Below are 8,178 nucleotides of genomic sequence, written 5' to 3' on the forward strand. Positions count from 1 at the left end.
ATTACAGAATTAGCATCGAAATATGCAGCCACACGAGAAGAAGAACTATCTAGAATGGAGAGCTTGTGGTCTAATTTTGATGACCTGAAGAATTTTTGCCATCTTTTTCTTATATTTCTGCACAGTTCCCCTGTTGATGACATCAAAATAATGTGTTGGATTTTAATGGGAACCTTTGTGCTGGTTTTTAAAGGATTTAAAATGCTTTTCAGAATTTTGTCAAATTTCTGTTAGATAGCAAAAAAGGCATTTATGTTGAAGTGAGGCATTACATGTATTTCTGTCGAATGTGCAGGTTGCGATGTAACATTCTCATAAAATTTTAAAAGCTAATGTGACTTTCTGGCCATATTTGAAGGATTTGCTGTGAGAGGCTGTTTTTATTCAAGATGGCTGCCATTTAAGCCACAAAGAGACAAAGCCTGTTGGTTGACGCACCCTCTATGCCATGCACATGAGATTCAGTTATTGCAGGATAAGACTTTTTAGATTGTTACCCTTTTTATGAGTGCAGGGAGTGCAACATGTGACAGTATGTAAGGTGTAGAGAGGTGGAATCAGAGTATGAGCAATGCTGCAAGGTACATGAAGATGGGGCTGACGTATCCAATCTTGTGTCATTCTCGCATAGTTGGATTAAACAGTGTTGCATGGTTTAAACTGTGTGACAGATTGAGGTTGGTTTGACAAAAGAAGTACCGAAGACCCACAAATGGTGTGCTAACTTATCAACACTTATATAAGATGTTTTTTAGCCATTTTAATGTTCTGTAATCATGGAGCTGGAGAGATTTTATTTCTTTATTTTAATGTCTCTTGAAATCATTGCAGTCTGATTTTTAAAACAGATTTTGACAGGAAATCATCAGTATAAATTATGACGATTCTTTTTATGAAGGTGAAAAATCCAGTACTAAATATAAAGTAGAGTGACAATAATGACGGCATAAATTTTTACTATGATTGTAATTGATATATATATATTTCAAGTTGTCCATCCGTGCATCAGTACTGGCTAGGTGGCAGAAGGTAACCTTGTAAACTGACCGTAGGAATGAGATATATAATACCTATGAGGGGTTTGACATTGACTAAAGTACAAACTTTATAAATGAACAGATATATGGAGCAATCCTTGAATTGTTATTGTATATGTACTTGATTCTATGAACACTACAGATATGAAGGGGAAAAAAAAGGAAACACAGGCAGTACTGGTAACATTGCTAGTGTACAATTTGTCCACAGGCTGTGATGTACTGGTAGCTAGAATGGCTTGTGAATGAAATTGTGAAGAGTAGTCCCAGTAGAAGGATACTGACAATGCAAATTTTCACCCAATCAAGATTCTGTAAGCTGTTATTTATCCGCCTTTGAATGACGACTTTCCAAATGGCAGTATTTCAGCAATGTGGTTTGACGTATTTGTGAAGTGCAGATTTGCAGAAAAGTGTAACTTTTTACCCAAATGATGCTGAAGTACAGCAGTCAGTGCTTGATTTTATCAATGTATGAATGATTCCAATCAAGTCTAACAGAAGAAAAAACCAAGTATATCAGCAATCATGTGCTATTTAAATCTTTACCCATCATTCACATTTCACATCTGTATAATCACCACCACTACCATAGACACAACATTGTTCAGTGTTGATTAGTGGGACAGTGCTAGGTGTAGAAGGGGAAGCCAATGTGTGGATTGTTCACACGTCATTGATGGAAATGTGCAACATGGAAAAGAAACGAGAATACCAAAGAACATTTATGTGAAGAGATGAGTTCAACTGGTCTTCTTTTTTCTCTCTATTTTTTATTTTATGTGGGGGGAGGGGGAGGGGAGACGAGAGTTTAACACAGATGTAAGCAATGGTGGAATAGTGTCATGTGGGTTCTGTCACAATACATGTAGGTTTTGATTAGAATTTGTCCCAAGACAGATGTAGACTCCAATGATCCAGGCAAATTTTAATCAAGTTACTTTGTTTCTTTTATAACTAGTACTCAGACAAGTGATATAGTTACAGTTTTATGTGTAAATTTGCAAACTGTTGTCACGATGTAGTGGAATTGAGATGAAGTATTTCATGTTGTGTTTTAAGATTGTCATTTCTTCCAGCAAATTCAAAGATAATGAAAGGTGTGATTTTTTTCAAACAGTAGTTCAAACATCCAGCATCCTGAGCAGGCATGGGGATGTTTGTGGAGTACTGAACAAACAAAGAGGAGGTTACAGATGGTAAAAAGTGTGTGATGTCTGTAAACTCTATCACGTAGCTGATTATTATTGTAGATAGGTGTACAAATTGTTATGTAATTGAGATGTATGCTTTATATGTATGTGTACAGGAGTGCTGAGGCAAATTTGCACGTTTCTCCCGGGGACTGGAGCCCCATTGGTGCTATTGCTATGCAAATGTGCAAAGAAACAGAAGGTGACGAAAGAAGAAACTATAACATTATCAGTAGTCGTCACCTCCCTTTGACGATTATCACTGTATTTAATACTAATATCTTTTTTTTTTCCCATTCAGAAGCTGGCTCTGTGATGGATTAATGTAATGTGGATATAGCAAAATGATTGTAGAGCTGTTCAGCTTACTTCAAACAAGTTTGTAGTTCAGAGCCAGTTGCTACCTGGAATAATACCAGCGTCCTCCCTCCTTAAAATAATCCGGTATAAAGAGCTAAACGCCCCAACAAGGCTGTCTCAACTGACAGGGCGTAGCGATGTTCTGTTATGGTGGTAATTTAAGCTTGCTTCAGTTCGATGTAGCATTAATGCTTACAAATACATAATTTTTCAGTTATTTTATATTTACATCTGTGTCTAACTTCCATTTTGTGCTGCAAAGTAGTGGTGTTGTGCTTGAGCAAAGTTTTTTTTTGACTTTATGAATAGCTGGCACTCCCCAAACGCCGTCATGAAACTTGTACCAAACTGCCAAACTCTGAATGTAAACATGGCTACCTCATTGTTGACATCACTAGAACATTTCTGCGTCAACATGTTTTGTAGAATTCTGTTCACTGCGCCCCTTACCTTTGAGTAGTTGTCTCTTATGTGATGGTCTCCATGTTTAGTATTTTCTTTTTTACCATTGTAGGAAGTAGTTTGAGAAATCATCCCCTTCAGTATGATGAAGATGGAACTGATTCAAATAGTGACTGAACTAATTTATTGTTTTCATTTCAGAGGATTGGAATTTCCCTACATGTAGGATGGTGGATGTATGAGGTAAACTTGGAAACCATTTTATCTTCTTTGGATAATCCATGTTGACTTTTGAACCCTTTCATAAATGTTAAGTACTCTTATATATATTTTTTCCTTTGTGCTAATACAGCACAGTTTAAAAGTGAAATGTCATTCCCTTTTTGACAAGGCAGTTACCATCATGTTGTAAGATTAGATGTTGGCAAAAAATACTGCGTATTTGGGCGATTTTGTATTCTTGCGTGATCAGTTTTCCCATTGTAGAATAACCCCCATGCACCAGATTGCAATGTTGTGTCGTGTTCCAATCACCCAAGATCAAGTGTTCCACATTTTGCTGTAATTGATTTAACCTCTCTTTACGAGATCTTGACATTTTAACGCAAGATACTAAGTCTGTATATTAGATATTTAATTTCTTGATTCATATATTTATGAGTACATTAATGCTTTGGAAGATATTGTTTGGTTTTGTTTTTTGGCATATTATGATTATTTCTGCCCAGAGTTTTGTAAATACATACTTTTTTTCTCTCAAAGACTTAGTTTTGTAATCGATGAAGCTCTGAGATATTAAAAAGAAAATCTTGATTTTTCACTCAAAGGTTGAGTTGTGATGTTGCATCATGTTTAGAACTTATGGTTACTATAGAAATTTGTTGAGAGAGAGAGAAAGAGAGAGAGAAGAGGAAAGCTGAAATGGCAATTGTTTCAATGTGCAGCTTCAAAAAAGTCAAATATACACTAATTTTTCAGAACATGCTACAATAATCACATCGCATTTCTGAAAAACAAAGACTTGAACATGCGTTATCGTCAAAATACCGATCCAGATGATAAACATGTACACTCGTTTGAAAGCTTTACAGCTATAAGGTATGTTTATTCATGTCAAAATATAGAGCTCAGTCTAAAACCTCTTGTACAGTATAAGACAATTATCCAAGTGGTACACACCATAATGGACACATGTACGGTGATGCTAAAATGACTAGAATGTCGATGGCTGAGAAGGTGAGTATGGTAATGATGAAGAAAATGGATGACGATGGTGATGGTGGTGATGACGATGATGAAAATAATGATTGAGTTATCAAGAGCAGCCTCTTCACTGTTAGTCTAGTTTGCTATATGTCTATCCCTGCATTGTCAAGTACCGGTACCTACTTTAGCACATTAACCCTAACAGGGCCGGGGAGGCAGAATCCGCCCCCCCCCCCCTCGACGTTTCGCGCTATAATTCTGTAACGCGAGAAAGCCTTGTCGCGAGGCTTCTTGACTTTCTTCATTCAAGTCTCGCGCAACTTTTGAGACCAAATTTGCAACGTCTGCGCATACTTTTTCGAAGCCACGCCCATTTTTGTAACGACGTGTCGCCCAAAAACGGGCACAATTTGGTGATTTTGTGTACATTTCCTATGGAAACACGTGGGACTGTTTCAAGTCCCACTTGTCATGAAAGTCATAAAAACCTGATTATTTTTACAATTAATCACTTTCATTGATTAATTTTATGCGAATTATGGTAGAAAAGTGGTCAGTGACAATTTCCAATAAAAAAACAAAGAAAAAACCAAAGTTGAAAAACAAAGAAATACATAAGAAATTTTGAAAACAATAAAATACATAAGAATTGAAATGAGTTTTGGAAGTTTTTGTGATGTACAATTTTTGAATATGCTTAAACAGATTAACAGACCAAAAAGTAGAATCGGAATGCTTTTAATTAGGCTAAAATATGATCTTGAGCTAAATTTGCATAATTAATTGAAATTAGAAATTGATTTTTTAAAAAAAATTTTATGACACAATCTTGTAGATTATGACGTGGGTGTCATGCATGCCAAATTTCGTCGCGATCGCACCACCAATGGCCGAGATCTCGGGGGGGGGGGGGGGGGAGGGGGAATCCGCCCCCCTCTGGTTTTAGCATAGCCAAAAAAGCCCGGCCTGATTAGGGGCAAGGTCAGAATGGACAGTGTGTGTAAAATAGGTTACTGTATATGCCATATACAGTTCAGCAAGTCTACTTTTTTTTTTGCAAATTTGAACTTCCCAACAGTTTAACAAATTGCTAAATTTATGCTTATGGAATATGTTAATGCACAGAGTGGTGGGTGCATCCATTCACACAGTAACGTGCAGACTTGGGCCAACTAAACTGTATTATAGTAGCGCACACCTTATTCATGTACTACATGTACAGTCAACCTTGCCTAAGTGGAATCTATTTGGACTGAAGAAATGGCTTCAACTTTGAGAAAATTTGACTTATGAGGGATTAAAATCAGGAGAGTATAAAAAGAACAGGACTTGTAAAGACTTTCGACTTAGGCAATTATTCAACTTGGGCGAGGTCAACTTAAGCAAGGTTGACTGTATGTACATGCACATGTACTATGGGATCACAGAGTTTATATTTTCAAGTGTTGTTGAATTCGCGTATGGCATCTGACTCGGGAAATTCGCCAAAATAGGAAACACAAAAAATACACGGCATAAACAGTCTTCAAGAAGGCATACACCATGCGGGAATCTACCCCAAGATTTCCTGGCCCTTGTGGTTCTCATTTCTCAGCCAAGTCTTTTTTTCTGTTTTCTTTTTTGACAGCCAAATCAGTGAAAAAGTGAGGGTTGAATTGTTATGTGATGATACAGGAAGTCACAAATAAAGGTTAGGACTTGGTTTACTACTTTGAAAGGCTTGTGATAGACCATTAGGATAAGAGTAGGTTAGGCTTGATTAATTACCCAAGATGGTAAAGGATAAGTGAGGAGTAGAGATTAAGGAACAATACTTTCTAGGCAGTGATATGAATCGAGTGAGTACAGAATTCTTACTCAAACTAGGTAACATCTACCATCATAACTAATATGCATATTGAGTGAAGGGTAAAAATGTGATTCCAATCATGGGCAGATATGATACATATCTTTACATCTCTGAGAATGAATTACATTAATATTGTTAAATTATATTGATATAGTTTAATCTTCTCCAAATCATGTTTGAATGAAGCCACACACATGAAAGCACATTCTGCAAAATCTCTCCAACACTGTATTTCCTTACATAGACATAATATATGTCATTGTACACTGTAAGCTGTAAAAACAGCATAATGTATGCATCTTGCCAATAAATAAAATATTAAAGTGATGTTTATAAAATGAAAATGTACTTCAGCCATCAATAAGCAATGGTAAGATAGACATGAGTACAGCAGTAGAGAAAAATATCGCCTGATGTTGAACGATGCAATGGTGTTTTCTATTAAAGAGTCCTTTCACAAACTGCATAATTGTCATACAATATAAAGTGTCAACAATTAAAATGCCAAATTCCATCACATCAAATAATATAAATAATTACAGATAATTGCAAATCTTCATTAATAAGTCAAACCTCGTCAAAGATGGTGAGATGCCATTTCATAATGACTTCTAAACACATGCGTATCAATGTAGGTTAGACAGTAATACATTGTATGGATCATTAAGGTCTGTTGTCATTACTGGCCATGCAATAAAAATGTGTGCTAAACTTATGATTGTCACAAAAAAAAAAATATCTATTTCGACAAAAGATGTTGCTGTGATACTGATCCAAGACTTCCTGTGTACTGCACATCAGTTTTGCTTCAATAGACAGCACAGTGGCACCTTTCTGTAAAAGTTGTAACATTTGTATACAAATGCATCCATCAACACATTGCTTATTTAAATTCCCCATCACAGTATGATATCAATATGTTCTGTGGTTGGAAGACATTTGTAGCACTACATGAACACATAGAAAGGTGTCTGCTAACTCTACATATGAACCATTGCAGCACGATTAGGGCTAGGGAGAATGCGCTTTAAAAGTTTGTGCCATACTGTTTCAACGTTCTTCCTTCAAGTATAACTTTCTTCACAAAATTGGAGGACGGCTCCACAAAGTCAAATACTACTTTTCACCTGCATACTATCGATAAAAACAGTTTTACATCTTGCAGTATCAAAAAATAAACCACACACACACACAGACAGACACACTAACACCACACTGAATCATATACAGTATCTTCCAGCACTGTGTTACATACAGCATTTGCGTCTTCACTTACATACATAAAAAACAAAACAGTCTAGAATCTTGACCAACTGTAAAAGTGGAAATTTTTGAGGTGAGGAAATGTTCACGAAATTTTGCGCTTTGCACCAGAAGCTAACTTGAAAATAAAGCACGCAAATATTTTTGCATGACATATGTTCTGGTAGTTAATATCCTGATTCCACAGAATTTAAAACAGGCGAAGTTCATCTAACCTGGCCGAGTGCAAAAAATTACTCACGTGAAAATCTCCGCTTTTACAGTACAGCTTCATCAAACACAAACAATCTCAATAATGTATAATATTCCTATTAAAAATCTTTTATAACAAAGAAGAATGACCCCTTTGGTGCATAAAAATCATGAAAACCACACATGTTGAGGAATGAAAGATTGACCTTCATCTTACTGTAAAAATGGATATTTTTGCGCAACTAATTTTTCGTGCGTTTTCACATGTTTTTAATTCCGCGGAATCAAGGCAGGAAGTACGGGAACATATGACAAGCAAAAATATTTGCGTGCTTTTATTTTTGCACTAGTTTCTGGTTGCGCGAAATGCACGACAATTTCCACACCACGAAACCTCCACTTTTACAGTAACCTTCAAGCTGGGATTGTACAGAAAAGTGAAATGTGACTGTAAATTGCAGTTGATGGAAACTATAAAGTGGACACCCTAGCTTGTCATGAAACTCATGACATCTCCTCTGTGAATTCAAGAATTCTTGTGTGTACATGTAGAACAGTACTACATCCATCAGTCTTACACAACATGCAACACCCCCCCCCCCCAAATAAGAAGTTGTTATTAACTTGGGCACAAATTACATTTCTAATTTTTCATAACATTCTGAACACATATTCT

Source organism: Diadema antillarum, unplaced genomic scaffold (assembly GCF_040938485.1).
Source record: "Diadema antillarum isolate AM-2024a unplaced genomic scaffold, OU_Dant_1.0 seq00000166_RagTag, whole genome shotgun sequence".
NCBI lineage: Eukaryota > Metazoa > Echinodermata > Echinoidea > Diadematoida > Diadematidae > Diadema > Diadema antillarum.